Source organism: Phascolarctos cinereus, unplaced genomic scaffold (genome assembly GCF_003287225.1).
Source record: "Phascolarctos cinereus isolate Bilbo 61053 unplaced genomic scaffold, phaCin_HiC Scaffold_2;HRSCAF=192, whole genome shotgun sequence".
Lineage (NCBI taxonomy): Eukaryota > Metazoa > Chordata > Mammalia > Diprotodontia > Phascolarctidae > Phascolarctos > Phascolarctos cinereus.
In genome coordinates this window covers 1,572,581-1,588,274 of record NW_027555625.1, presented here as the reverse complement: position 1 = coordinate 1,588,274, position 15,694 = coordinate 1,572,581, and positions in this window count along the sequence as shown.

The window sequence follows — 15,694 nt, the reverse complement described above, 5'->3', positions numbered from 1 at the left end:
TAAATTCTCACTGACCTCTACATCTTATAAGCTTGTGACTCAGAGTTGGCAAAGAATACATGGGAGCCAGGCATTCAGGACCCCAATCCCTATCTCATCCAGGAAGCCCCTTATTTCCCCTTATAGGACAGGAATGAATACAAGAGCATGATGATTCTACTCCTACAGGTGGAATCAAAAGTGCCCATTCTGTCCAATGGAATCTTAGACTATGTTCAATGAACAGATTGAGAAAGCACAGAGAAGGAAAGAAATGAATGAAAGCTGTAATATGTCAGATTTGGAAGGAATCACAGAGGCCTTCTAGAATGAGAATCACCTGAGCTCAGATCTCTTCAGCACACTCACTGGGTCTCTATTCAAGTCACTAATTTAAAAAAAAAATCTTAAGCTCACAGGGCCAAGCACAGAGACCTGGGGCTCCCCAGTAGAGACCTCCTTCCAAGGGATGGAAAACTTTTAATGACCCCTTTTTAGTCATTCAATTCGTGCTGTCAACCCCTATCTTAGCCAAATGTTTGGCTGAAATCTGGATAACATGTTGTTATAGACTTCCTCTGATGCACCATTGAAAACAAAATGTGGGTAGTTTGGCATAACCTGTTGTTAGAAAAGTCAGGCTGGCTCTTTGGAAGCACCACTTCCTTTTCCTGAATGTCCACGTGCCATTCATTTAGTGATACATTCTAGAATTTTGCACAGAGATTGGGGTCGAGCTCAATGGTCCATATTTCACAGTTTTGATTATCTTCCTTTCTTCTTTTTTTCCTTTCTTCCTGCTTTCTTTTTTCCTTCCTTCCCTCCTCCCTCCCTCCCCCTCTCTCCCTTCTTCCCTTCCTCTCTCTGCCTCAGTCTCTCTGTCTCTCTTCTTTTTGGGATACTGGGATGTCATTTCCCATTTTTTACCATCTTTCAGAGGTCACTGACAATGGCTCACCAAGTAAGACCACCAGTTGTTTCAGTGCTCACTCTTTCCGACACCAAACCCTGGCCTTATTCAAGCTCAGTTCACATGATCCCTCTTACGTGAGACTTTTCAGGTCTCCCCAATAGCCAATGAGCCTTCCCATTATCTTCCCAATATCTTGTATTTCTTCTTACTTAGACTGAAATGTTTGCATGTCTCCCTTAAAAGGGGTGTAGTCTCTTTGACATTAGAAATTGTTTCAATTTGTCTTTGTATCTCCAGAACCTAGCATAGTGCCTAACACACAGTTAGTACTTAATCAATGCTTATTGATTGAGGACTTATAGTTCATCTCTTCCTGGTTCCTTGAACTCATCGAGGTCACCTCCTTTGCATCTCTCTACTTAACTTGGGTATGGACTCCCTACCAGCCCTTGCTCTTCTCTCTTTTCTAATCTGTAATGATCTTAGATTCTTAACAAAGAAAAAAGCAAATACTGAGTGGTTCTTCCATCTCCCATTCAAGGATCATATATATGGGTCTGGAAAGAGTTCAAAGGTCATCCTGAATGCTGTTACAAATGAAAAGATTCCAGTTTAGAGAGGTCTAAGGGACTTGACCCCATAAGCTCCAAGAAATTTAGTGTCTGAGAAGGGGACTTGAATTGCATTCAGTCTCCAAGTCCAGTGGGCTGCCCACTAGCATGCATTGTTACCCTTTGTGGCTGCCATGGCTGAAATGGGACTAGGAGAAGTAGGATCAACCAGATGATCAGAGCAATGAACTGAGAGTGTGGTAGCCTATGGCTGCTGCCCTCTGTCCTGCTTACCTCACAGGGATAAGTGCCATGTACATGAGATGAAGAGAAGTCCTGGTGAGAACATCCTAATTCCATTCATGTATGAAAGGGCTGCCATGTTAAAAAAGGTATTAGACTGTCTCAATTTGGCTCCTGAGGCTGAAACCATGAGCTGTGGAATAGGAAGAAGGGAGAGGGAGAGGGAGAGGAGAGGAGAGGAGAGGAGAGGAGAGGAGAGGAGAGGAGAGGAGAGGAGAGGAGAGGAGAGGAGAGGAGAGGAGAGGAGAGGAGAGGAGAGGAGAGGAGAGGAGAGGAGAAGGAGGGAGAAGAAGAAGAAGAAGAAGAAGAAGAAGAAGAAGAAGAAGAAGAAGAAGAAGAAAAGAGAGAGAGAGAGAGAGAGAGAGAGAGAGAGAGAGAGAGAGAGAGAGAGAGAGAGAGAGAGAGAGATTGCACAGCAAACTACAGAGTGAAAATCCAGGCAAAAAGAGAAAGAACCAGGTAGGATTTATACCAGGAATGTAGGGTTGGTTCAATTTTAGGAAAACTATCAGCATCATTGAGCATATCAACCACAAAACCAACAGAAACCACATGATCATCTCAATAGATGCATAAAAAGCTTTTGATAAAATACAACACCCATTCCTATTAAAAACACTAGAAAGCATAGGTATAAATGGAGTCTCCCTTAAAATAATAAATAGCATATATCTAAAACCTTCAGCAAGCATTATATGTAATGGGGACAGGCTAGAAGCATTTCCAATAAGATCAGGGGTGAAACAAGGATGTCCATTATCACCACTGTTATTCAATATTGTACTGGAAACCTTAGCTTTAGCAATAAGAGAAGAAAAAGAAATTGAAGGCATTAGAATAGGCAAAGAAGAAACAAAGCTATCACTCTTTGCAGATGACATGATGATATACTTAGAGAATCCTAGAGAATCAAGTAAAAAACTACTTGAAATAATAAACAACTTTAGCAAAGTTGCAGGCTATAAAATAAACCCACATAAATCATCAGCATTTCTATATATTACCAACAAAGCCCAACAGCAAGAGATAGAAAGAGAAATCCCATTTAAACTTACTGTAGACATTATAAAATATTTAGGAGTCTACCTCCAAAACAAACCCAGGAACTCTATGAACACAATTACAAAACACTTTTCACACAAATAAAATCAGATCTAAATAATTGGAAAAACATCAGTTGCTCATGGGTAGGCTGAGCTAATATAATAAAAATGACAATCCTACCTAAGCTAATTTACTTATTCAGTGCCATACCAATCAAACTACCAAAAAATTATTTTATAGAGTTAGAAAAAATAATAACAAGATTCATTTGGAAAAACAAAAGGTCCAGAATATCAAAGGAACTAATGAAAAGAAATGCAGGGGAAGGTGGCCTAGCAATTCCAGATCTTAAATTGTATTATAAAGCAGCAATCATCAAAACTGCTTGGTACTGGCTAAGAAATAGGGAGGTGGATCAGTGGAATAGGTTAAATATGCAAGACACAGTAGTCAATGACTATAGTAATCTATTATTTGATAAACCCAAAGACCCCAGCTTCTGGGATAAGAACCCACTCTTTGAAAAAAATGCTGGGAAAACTGGAAAAGAGTATGGCAGAAACTAGGCATAGACCCAAATCTCACACCATATACCAAAATAAAGTCAAAATGGGTTCAGACTTAGATATAAAGGCTGATACCATAAGTAAACTGGGAGAACAAGGAATAGTTTACCTATCAGATCTATGGAGAACAGAAGAATTCATGACCAAACAGGAGATAGAGAACATTATGAAAAGCAAAATGGATAATTTTGATTACATTAAATTGAAAAGTTTTTGCACAAAAAAGCCAATGCAACTAAGATTAGAAGGAAGGTAGAAAATTGGGAAAGAATTTTTACAACCAGTCTCTCTGATAAAGGCCTCATTTCTAAAATATATAGAGAATTAAGACAAATTTATAAGAACACAAGCCATTCCCCAATTGATAAATGGTCAAAGGATATGAACAGACAGTTCTCAGATGAAGAAATTAAAGCCATCTATAGTCATATGAAAAAAATGCTCTAAATCATTATTGATTAGAGAAATGCAAATCAAAACAACTCTGAGGTACCACATCACGCCTATCAGATTGGCCAACATGACAAAACAGGAAAATGATAAATGTTGGAGAGATGTGGGAAAATTGGAAACTAATACATTGTTGGTGGAGTTGTGAAATGATCCAACCATTTTGGAAACAATTTGGAACTATGCCCAAAGGGCCAAAAATGTGCATACCCTTTGATCCAGCAATAGCACTTCTAGGGCTATATCCCAAAGAGAGCAGACAAATGGGAAAAGGACCCACATGTACAAAAATATTCATAGCAGCTCTTTTTGTGGTGGCAAAGAATTGGAAATTGAGAGGATGCCCATCAATTGGGGAATGGCTGAGCAAGTTGTGGTATATGAATGTAATGGAATAATATTGCTCTATAAGAAACGATGAACATGCTGACTTCAGAAAAGCCTGGAAACTTATATGGTCTGATGCTGAGTGAAGTGAGCAGAACCAAGAGGACTTTGTACACAATAACAGCCATGTTATGCAATGACTAAGAATGTTAAACTGCATTATGAGGATCTAAGACATCTCCAGAGGCCTCAGGATGGAAAATTCACTGTACTAAGAGCTTTACAATGATTATCTCTTACAATCTAATTAGAGATATAGAACATATACAATGAACTGGTATGAGAAAATAGGATATTAGGACCCATGGGAAATGGGGATCATTTAGAACTGGGGGACCAATGATCTTGGAGAGGATGGCATCTGAACTTGGCCTTGAGAGATGGCTAGGACTGGTAAATGGCCACAACTCCATTTCACAAAGAAAGAACTATGGAAGTCGAATCGCTATCACTTATTTTTACCTTCTGTTGAGTTTTGTTTCATCTTTCTGATGGTTCCTCCTATTGTTTTTAATTTTTACTTACAACTTCACTAATGCGAAAATATGTTTAATGGGTATGTAAATGTAAAGCCTATATCAGATTGTGCGACGTCTTGGGGAGGGTGGCGGGGAGGAAAAGGGAGAAAAAATTTTGAACTCAAAAGCATATGGAAAAAAACATAAAAAAAAGAGTAAACAGCTGCCAAAGTCCCCATATTAGCTCATTCCTCTCCTTGTCAAAACCCTTGCCTCAGCCACTATCACAATCTCTGTGTTTGCTTCTTTTTAGCAATGCAATAAGCATTTAATGCTTACCTAATAGGTGCTAGGTATGGGGCTAGACATTTGGGATACAAGGATAAAAATAGTCCCTGACCTTATGGAGTTTATATTACACATGGATGTATGTATGTGTGGGGATGGGCAACAGGGCTACAGATATAAAAGAATAAAATATAGATAAAGCAAAAAAAATGAAAATAAAAAAATTTTTAAAAGAGAGAAAGAAAGACATTAACGATTGCAACCTCTGGAAAAGGTAGCATGCCTGTAGAAGTGGGAGGGTACTCTTCCCTGGGCTTTACAGGGTAGAAAGCTACTTCTCAATGTGTTTGTTGTTAAAAGAGATTCTTGCTGGAATTTCAACCATATTAGTGACTGGTGACTCTTCCATCTCAAGTACCTGAGAATCTGATAAACTATTAGGGGTGAAAGAACTTTGAAAATGTCTATGAAGAATGGATAGAGTGAATAGGGTAATGCAGACTGTGGAAAGGGGGCAGCAGGGATGGGTCCAAGATGGGGACATCTGAGCAGGAGAATAGATAGATGGAAGGGGTGCAGAGGAGATCCAGATACAAACACCTGTGAGAAGAGAGAAGGGGAACCAAGTCATCCTGGAGCAAGAGGGTGCATAATTAATGTTCATCCTGAAGACCTAGGCTGAAGCAGGTGAAGAATCTTATAAACAAAGACTTAAAGGGAATGTGTGTAGGGTGTGTGTGGGAAGGGTAGGTGTTGGGTGAAAAGTTATTGGGAAGAAGGAATAAGCTGAGGATGCACATTTAAACCCATCAGCCTGATAGTCTGGGATGATGAAGAAAATGCAAGCATGAGCATTTAGTATCCTATCCAGTGATGGCTGATTATGCTAATCCTGCGGTTTGATGACTTAATTGTCAAGGGTAGCCCTCTCTTGGGGCTCATGCTCTTTCTCCCCACCAGCTTACAAGGACAGCAGGTATCACTTCTGAGTATCTGCAATACCTAGGACCCTGGCAGAATGCGGTAGAGTTTGGTTTGTGATGGAAGGGAGAGGAGATTCCAGGAAGCATTTGGGCACAGTCCTGGGAATGATGCTGGGGAGACCAGTGGTAACCGAGGGAAGCCGTTGACTATTTGCAGCTCACTGGAGATACATAACTAGATGACTATTCCTGTGAAAAAGACCTGAGGATTCAGTAGACCACATGAGCAACAGGAACCAATAGTTTGACCTGATTCTTGTCCTCCTGAGTTTACAATGCATTAAGAGGTGGCACAGTGGATAGAGTGCAGGCCTGGAGTTAGGAAGACCTGAGTTCAAATCAAGCCTTAGACATTTACTAGCTGTGTGACCCTGGGCAAGTCACTTAATCCTGTTTGCCTCAGTTTCCTCATTTGTAAAAATGAGCTAGAAAAGGGAATGGCAAATCACTCCATCATTTTTGCCAAGAAAACCCTAAACCAGGTCACAAAGAGTCAGATGCAACTGAAATGGCTGAACAGCAAATAGAAAATAGGATGCTAGGAAGATAATTAGTAATAATGATGAAGATGATGATTGCTAACATTTATATAGTACTGACCATTTGACAGGCACTGTACTAGGAGCTTTACAATGATTATCTCTTACCATCTAATTAGAGATATAGAACATATACAATGAACTGGTATGAGAAAACAGGATATTAGGACCCATAGGAAATGGGGATCATTTAGAACTGGGGGACCAATGATCTTGGAGAGGATGGCATCTGAGCTTGGCCTTGAGAGATGGCCAGGACTGGTAAATGGCCACAAATCCATTTCACTGGGGAAGTCCCTCCAGTTTCTGGAGAGTGATGTTGAGTTAGGAACTATTCCATTTAGGCCTGTGACCCCACTCTTCTGAATTATACCCCGTCCATTTATGTCCAAAAGCAAAAGCACTTAATTAAGACACAAAATAACACAAATAATGAAGAAAGGGCTAAAATAGCCAAGTTGCTGCTGTATCTATGCACAAGGATAATCTGTGACACCTGAGGGGAGTTCCAGTGTAATCCCCCTCATTCATTCTGACTGTCTAGCATAGTAGAAGGCCCCAGACACTTCAAAACCCAAAGGACTAATCTCCAATAGGAGGGGAATACAGGAATAGTAAGGAGATTAGAAACCCAAAGCAATCTCTCTGGCTCCTAGTCTGCTATTCTAAATAAGCTTCTCATATGGGTTTGAAATAGTTTTGAGAAATTATTATTTATGAATTTCCTTCAACTGTAGCTCCCAGATAATTTAAGACTGGATGCATTCAAAGGGACAATTTAGAAAAACCTTCATGGTTGGACCTTATTACTAATGCAGTAGCATATATACTGATGCTTCTGTAGCTAGCTGCTTGAGTAATTTCTGTTGCTTCTCAAGTATATTAGTTAATTCAATGCCATCTAAATATCTGGGAGATGATTTTTTTTTTGGTGGGAGGAAAGCCTAAATGTATGATTTCAACAATACCAGGGACTCCCAATATGGAAACTTTCTCCACAAAACTAAGAGATGTCACCATGCTTGGTGCTACAGAGCAGTTTCATCTGCCTCTTAGGTACCATTTTTGGGACTCCCTTGGGGCAAGTTGGAAAATGGCTAAAACTCTCATCTGAACTTGAGAGTAAACATTATTGATATACAACTCTGGAGGTTATTTGTTATATGTTCAGATAAGAATGTTACTTTTGTGCCTGCCTCTGTTGCTCTTCATCCAAATGTTCTCCACAAAAATTCCTCTCTCCATTTCCTTTATTTGTGCAACACATCCTGTAACTATCCTGTCCCATTACAACAAGGTACAGTCATCCAGAGCCACATCTAGTGATGGGTATACCTGAGAGGTCAAATTTGTCTCCTCACATTAGGATGACTGGTTGATGCTGCTGGTAATAGAGGCAGGTTGGTGCAGTAGGAAGAACACTGAAGATGAAGTGCAGTCAGGCAGACCTGGGCTGAATTCAGGCCCCTGATTCCAGCTGCATGAGCATTGGGTTGGTTCTCCAACTCTTGGATACTCATGGCCCTCTTCTGCAAAATGGAGCTACTGAGACCCATTATATCCTTATCTCTTGTTTGTTGTAAGGTTTATATGAGATTTACAATCTTTAAATTCAATTGTGGAAGTATTATAGAAGGAGGGCTGGCCAATGAGGGCCCAGGCCTAAGAGCAGGGAAGGATTTCTCCATTTGCCTGGGAAGGACAGAGCCCTGCTTTCATTCTAATACGTTGGGGCTTGGAGAGCCTACTTATGGTCAAGAGTGACTAAGGGGCTGGTATTAGGTTGTGAGAAGTTTTCTGGTTGGCTTCAAGTCAGAAGAACTGATGATGGAGCTAGAAATGAATCCAACTATAGAAGGATCAGTATACCTCTGGGTGGGGGGGAAGGACCACATCATGGATATAGATATGGATGTAGATATATTTATCTATTTATCTCTGTCTCTACTTTGCCACCACATGTCCCTGAATTCATGGTGACTATTTATGTTATATTTAGCCTTCACTAATCCTAGGTGAATGAACCAGGTTATGACCTTGTGAGCTTTGAAGTCACATGAATCTTTGTCCAAGGTATGCTTCATAATTAGAGTCTTTTCAGAGCCCACCAGAGCAGACAGCAGCAACTGAGAGTCATGGTGGGAGATGGGCTGGCCCTGAGGAGTAGCCTGATTTATCCAGCCAAGGAGTGATGGGGGTAGGAGTGGTAACTAGGACATAGGGGTAGGGCAGATGATAAAGCAAAGAGGATCTAGGGAAGCAGCAGCAGGGCAGAGGGGAAGGCCAGTCAGTCCTCTGGAGTTCTTGGAGTCATCCTCCAGTACTTCAGGCAGTAGAATTGGCAGCTCTCATCTTATCCAAGGTTGTGGCTAGTGTTCTCTCATATCTCTCATCTCCCAGATATGAAGGCAATGATTGACTCCGTTGTTGCTATCTCAATGACCATCAGAAAGAGCTCCAATTTTGCCCCTTAACACCTACCTTACTGGGGTCCAGGGTCCCTCTGTTTCCTTTCTCCTTGTTCACATTCTTCCACATTCCAACTACAGGCCTACAGCAGGACTCCCCTTGGTTTCTGTCTTCACATCCTCCATCTCCTGCCCAGAAGAAAATGCCACTTGTGGCAACTGGCCCTGACTCAGAGGCCCATCCTGTCTAAGCAAGCTTGCCTCCCCTCCCCCAGTCCCCACATGCAGCATTTGCATGGGGATTGTGAGCCTCAGGGGTTGGCTCAGCCATGGCAGATCAACCAGGAAGGCCACACACCATTGATCTTTCCTCCTTTCTTCAGCCTGCCTGCTCCTCGTGGGCAGGGTCCATGATTTATCTACTTCTGCATCCCACCATAGAGAACCCATGGCTATAAAGGATTAGGAGAAGGTACCAGCAGAGGCCCACTGGATGGCAGGCCTGGCACTGGTCTCTGGAGGGGATACTGTCTCCACTCTCTGTCTCACACGTCCAAAAAAGGAAACAAAAAATATCTTTTAAAAAAAAAGTGATTCCAGCAAAGCAGAAAGCCCTGACTTTCCTCGTGCTAATTATCACTGACCTGCCTGCTCTGCCCAAAAAGGGACGATTAAGGGTGAGGAGAAAACAAGCCTGAGAAATAAGAGGCTAGTCCTAGATCTCAGGAAATGTCAATTGGCAATAGCTCTGTGGAAAGGTCAGCTCCAAGGGCCAACTTCCTTTCACTGCATTTCAAGGACTCAGTTTGAAATACCCTGCTCAGAGTTTATAGAATTGCCTTCACTGCACAGGAACCCCTGCATGTGCAGAATGCAGCCAGCCTCATGCCTCAGCCTCACCAGCAGCAGAAGGGGAAGCACTGGATACCCATAATTGTTAGGGAAACATGTTCAGTACCTCTGATGACCTGTCCTTCTGACCCTTCCTAGGAGGAAAGCTCCCTTCCTCTCAAAGCTCTGTCTAAGGCATCACCTTGGATGGCCTTTGTCTTGGGTCACACAGAGAGATGAGTTACCCACCACCAGGACAGAATATCTCATGGTCACTCTTAAGCATCTCCCTAGGCTTCTAGGCCTTCTTAGGCTGAAAGGCTGGGCTCTCCACAGGAAAAGCAGTGTGTCTATCCAAAAGTAATTTTGGAGGGCCAACACTGGGGACACAAAAACAAAAAGGGGAGATAGTCTCTTTCTTGGGGTCCTTCAAATTGAATGGGGAAGATAGCACATGTGCATTGGAATACACCAGGTAAATCTAAAATCGATGGAAAGTGACCTTGGAGGAGATGACACTGGGGAGGGTGTAAGGGGTAATCTGTCAAGGAAGCCCTCCTGGAGAGAGTGGCGCTTGAGCTGAGCCTTCAAGGAAGATCAGGAGAGAGAGCGCTGGAGGGATGGGAAACAGCCAGGGCAAAGGCAGAGGTAGGGGGCTGATGGGCTGGGTTCTAAAGGCAGCCAGGAAGCCAGGATGGCCAGTGATTACATACAAGGGAGCAAAGTATGAAGACACTGGGAAGGTGAGAAGGAGTCAGGCTGGGAGAGGCTTTAAATGAAAACAAATGGCTTCAAACTGGATGCCAGAGGTACTAGAGAGCTATTGAAGTCTACTGAGTAAGGGGGTCAGATGGCACAGTGAGTTTGAGTCAGGAAGTCAGGAGGACCTGAGTTTGAATCCAGCCTCAGAAACTTAATGATCTGTGTGGCCTAGAGCAAGTCATAAGCTCACTCAGCTTCGGTTTTCTCATCAGCAAAGTGGGGATAACAACAACATCTATTTCCCAGGGCTATAGTGAAGCTCAAATGAGATAACACATGTAAAGTATTAGAAAACCTTAAAGTGATATAGAAATGCTAGCTGTTATTATTATTTGCTCATATTATGATCAGACCCACACGTTAGGAAAATCACTTTGATGGCTGAATGGAGATTGAAGTGGGGAAGAGACCCAAAGCAGGTAGACCCACATACAAGCTACTGCAGTAGTCTACATAAGAGATAGTGAGAGTCTGCACCAGGGTTGGGGCAGCATCAGCACAGAAAAGGAGTATTCAAGAGGAGAAATGCTGCAAAGGTGAAATGACAAGAGATGCTAGAGAAGTGAAATCAGCAAGAGATGCTGGAGAAGTGAAATCGACAAGAAAGGCTGTAGAGGTGAAACTGATAAGGAATGCTGCAGATGTGAAATCAACAGGCCTTAGCACCATGTTGGATTGGGGCTGGGTGAGAGATGAGGAGCCCAGGATGAGTCCTAGGTTGGAAGCCTGAGGGAGGATGGCATTGCCTTGTGCAGTGATAGGGGAAGTAGGATGATGGGGGAGAGTTTGGGGAGAAAATTCCAACACGAGGAAACTGAGCAATGGGATATGTTCCCTGTTTTCTGAACTCTCTCCTGCTTGCCTTCCCTCAGGCTCCCTGAGGACTTCAAGGCTACTAGACCTTTCCTGCTCAGTGGGAGGAGGGTCCTAGCCTGGGCCCTGAAAGGAACAGGGTGTCTGCCCAAGGTGGCCACCCTGTTGGAGGTCAGAAAAAAGATGTGGGCTCCCACCACCCTGCTCCTGTCCTTATTTCTGCCTTGTAGAATACATAGCTTTGCTTTAAGGAGCTCTGATGGTGCCATGTCCTGTGAGACCACAAGAAGCCTTCCTGATGTACTGTTTCTTAATATCTGCTCCCTCAAACTCTCTTGTGTTTACTTACTAAGTATAGTTTGAATTGGAATGGAAGCTACCTAGGGTAGGCTCTCTTTTCCTCCTTCTCTCCTACATGTCTCAAAGACCAGAGGGATTTCATATGTGTCTGTTTGATTGAGTTTAATCCAAGGCCTTTTGGTCAGTGTTCTGAGATGCTCAGAGAAAGGTGCTGAGATAATAACGTGGTGAGAGGAAGGTAGGAGAGGGGAAGGAGAGGAACCCCTCAATAATACTACTTCTTTCAAAAGCTCCCAGCCTACATCTTCAGTCCTAGCTGCCCTGGGCATTTTGAGGCACTGTCTGGTCTCCATCAGGCATGAGGAGGTTAAGTTAGACTGGGGATTTTCTGGATGCATCCTCAGAACACCTGCAAGCTCCAAAGCACCCTTTGCTATCACTATCTGCCAGGTCTTTATCATAAACCTGAGCTGAGGTGTCAGCCCAGCCCCAGAAAAAGAATGGGTGTCTCTGGGCACAACCTAAGAGAGACAGAAGGAGCATGGTGGCCCATTTCTCATCTACCTTCATCTTTCTTTTTATCCTTTCTCTTCTGAGGAAGCAGCAATAGCAGCAGCACTGAAGAGTTTGTGGGAAATCACTGGTCAGACACACTTTTTCTGTCCATCTGTTTCTCTCTACATCTTTCTGTGTTTCTATTTCTCTGGGTCTCTCTGGGTCTCCTCATTTGGGTGCATGCCTCTGTCCCTGTCTCTCATTACCAGACACCTGCTAATTTAGGTAACACATCCAATAAAATAAGCCCCTCTCCACAGTCTGTAGCTTCCCAACCTGGCTGTTTGGGGACTCATCTCAATATACCCTGGGACTCAGTGAGGGGGCAGCAAGGCAGTATCTTTCTGGAGATCATCCAACATCATTGTCCATGTTTTAGGTCTCGTGTTCTAGAGAGCCAGCTTCTCCCTAGCTGTCTTCAGGGAGTGCTGCCTCCATAAACCAGAGTACAAATGGCAGGTGTCAGACCCTTTCTCCCCCAGCTCGTGATCATGGAGGCTATTCCCCTGCAGAAGAGCCCAAAAAGGCCAGTCTAGTGCCCTGTACCCACAACAAGCAGTCTGAATCTTTCCCCTAGCGTCCTTTAACATCCCTGGGCCCCAGCCCCAAGACCATTTGGGATATGACCTGCAGTCCAAGCAATATATCCCAGTCTTGGAAAGGTGAAGCTAGCTTTGCACCCGCTTTCTCATCACACTAAATACCACTGTAGAGTGTGATGGGCCAATATGCCCAGTGAGTGGTGCCAGCCACAGCCCAGCATGATGCTGAGACCCACTCCCACTTTCCCACTGGCCCAAGTACATCAAGATCATCACACAGGCCCTTTGAGAGGCTACGAAATGACAAAGCTCAGGGAGCCTTGGATAGGACCCCAGAGGCCATCTAGTCTAAGCATTATCCAAACAAATGTCCCCTGTAGTTTTTCCTCCCCTCCCCACCACCCCCAATTTCCCTTTCCTACCAAGCCTCTCCATTTTATTGTATTTTCCCATAACTTTTCTCTGAGCATCTCAAACAGTGTAGAAAAGCAATTTCACTGACATTTATTAAATGCCTATTGCGTGCAAGGCTCTGAGCTATTTCTTAGGAATAAAAAGAAGGCTGAAAAGAGACCCTGACCTCAGATATTTTAGTGCAAGGGCATAGTGATCATCCCGTGTCATTTGAAGATTTCAGGTGAGGGGGAGGCCGCTGCCCCCCAATCTGGTCTATCTGCTTTGGGGAGACTCTGATGGTTAGAGATCGTTGGTGTCACTGCTAGCTAATAGTGGCCAGCATTTATATGATGATTCAAGGTTTGTAATACACTTCACAACTATTACTTCACTTGATCTTCACAAGAGCCCTGGAAGGTAGGAGTTATGATTATCCCCATTTTGTAGTTGAGGAAACTGAGGCAGACAAACGATAAGTGATTTGCTCAGAGTCACACTACTAGAAAGGATTTGAGGCTAGATTTGAACTCCATGTCCAGTGATGACAACAATAATAATGGCCAATCTATCATCCATGCCACAGAGGGGATGGGGGTAGGGGCCAGCAGCACAGTAAGAGAAAACCATTTGGGGTGATGGACAGTGGGAACTCAGTACCCTGTGACCACTACAGTAGCTGTACTGACCTCACAAGCACACACCTTAAAATACTTGCCTATCATCTCCAGAGGTCCTACTTCCTTAGGTAGCCCTCCTCACCCCCAGCCAGTGTGGTAAAGCCACTCCTATGGATCTAAATAATGGGCAGCTCAGGCTGTAGGCTGGCCCTTCATAGAAGGTTCATGGTGATCAGTTGGACAGGGGGGATGACAGAGCTGTCATAAGAAGACAAGATAGATGGCAAGAAGTCAGAGCTACCAGGTGACCCCACCTCGGGCTGTTGAGATAGGGCAGCAGGTGACACTAAAGTGGGCAGACAATGAGTGCATGGGGAGTGGACAGATGGCAAGATTACTTTCATTCTGTACTAGGACCACAATGTAACACTGGAAATCGGTGTCACCAGTTACAGGCAAGGGCTTCAAATTAGTTTTGGTTAAGTATGCCCTCAGCTCCACTTCACACTATGATGGAGTGGCAGTGAATGGAAAATCAACAATGATAATGGCAATGACAATGATGATATTATCCTTAAACCTAGACTACATGAACAAAGACATGAAATTTGGGAGCCCCTAAAATCTGAGTTGAGCAAAGCTGAGGAGCCTGTGCAAGCCTTGCTATTCTTCCCTTCATGAAAACTCCAGACATGGTCCCTTGTGGTGAGACAGAGGCCAAACCCAGCACCACCCACATCGCAGGTGGTTGGAAAGAAGTGACAAGAATAGAGACCAAAATTCCAAAATGCCCTTCTTGAGCTGTGTAGCCTGAATCCAACTAACAGGTAAAGAAGGTATTTTGTAAAGCTGGTATTTTGTTATACCAAAACAGAACAATTACAAAAGCATAGCAGCCAAGGCATGGTCCATCAGTAACCAACAGAAAGGTTCAGATGCAGCAGGACTTCAACCACTGCAATATGTGTGGCAGCTGTTGCTATGGCAAGAAGCCCAGGAGGAAAGGTGATCCCTCAAGGCATATCATCAAGGGGAGCCATCAAATTCATCATGGCTGAAGTCACTGGAGAGAGCCACTGTGGACCTGTGGAAAGGCACTGGGAGATTACATCAATGCTGAACTGGCACACACGGTGAAAACCTGAAACCTACTATAATAAAAGGAGTCTGGACGACAAAAGCTTCTCTGAAATTCTTTTTTCTTAATCAGAGATGGAAAGCATCCGTGAAAAGGTCAAGACAATACACGGAGTCAAAACTGTGTCAAGAACAAAATCAACTAAAAGCTTGAAGACAGGAGCTGAAGAAGGAAAGAAATCAGGGAGCAGAGAGAACCCTGGGCAGAGAGAGATGGGCAGTTGGGGTATCGTTGTCCTAGGTGCTCCTAAGAAACCCAACACCATTAAAATCGTTAACGGGAAGAAGAGGAAGAGGAAGAGAAAGCTTGTTCTTTATTGATGAAATGAATGACAGAAGAGTTGTTTGTGTATGACCCCTCTCCACCATGAGATTGGCACCTCCTTGAAAGCATGGGCTGTGTTGGTTCTATTTGGCTGCTATCCTCAGTGCTTAGCATGGTGTCTGGAACAAAGTAGGCACCAAATAAATGCTTGTTGACTTGCCTTGTTGAAGTCCATGGAGGTAACTGAGACTCAAACTTTTCTACACAACCGGAAATTGGTGGGCTAGGATTAAATCCATACTTATTGGTCCAAACACGTGGGAAGGGGAAATCACTAGCAAGGCACACTTCCAGCCTCCTCACAGATGTGGGCCTGGTCCCACCTTTCTTAATAGAATATCTGTTCTCATCCAAAGGATGAGAATCCCAGAGACCCCTCTAATTATAAGCTTATTATACATCCACATACTTTATATGAAGTATTCACAGCTTGTATCATGGAAAGGGGGGTATCTATAAACACATACGAGAAAACAATATATTGTCTAAAGAATAAAAAAGGATGTGTCCAAAGTCTCAGGAGTGTGAAGAGGAACTTCTTATCAAT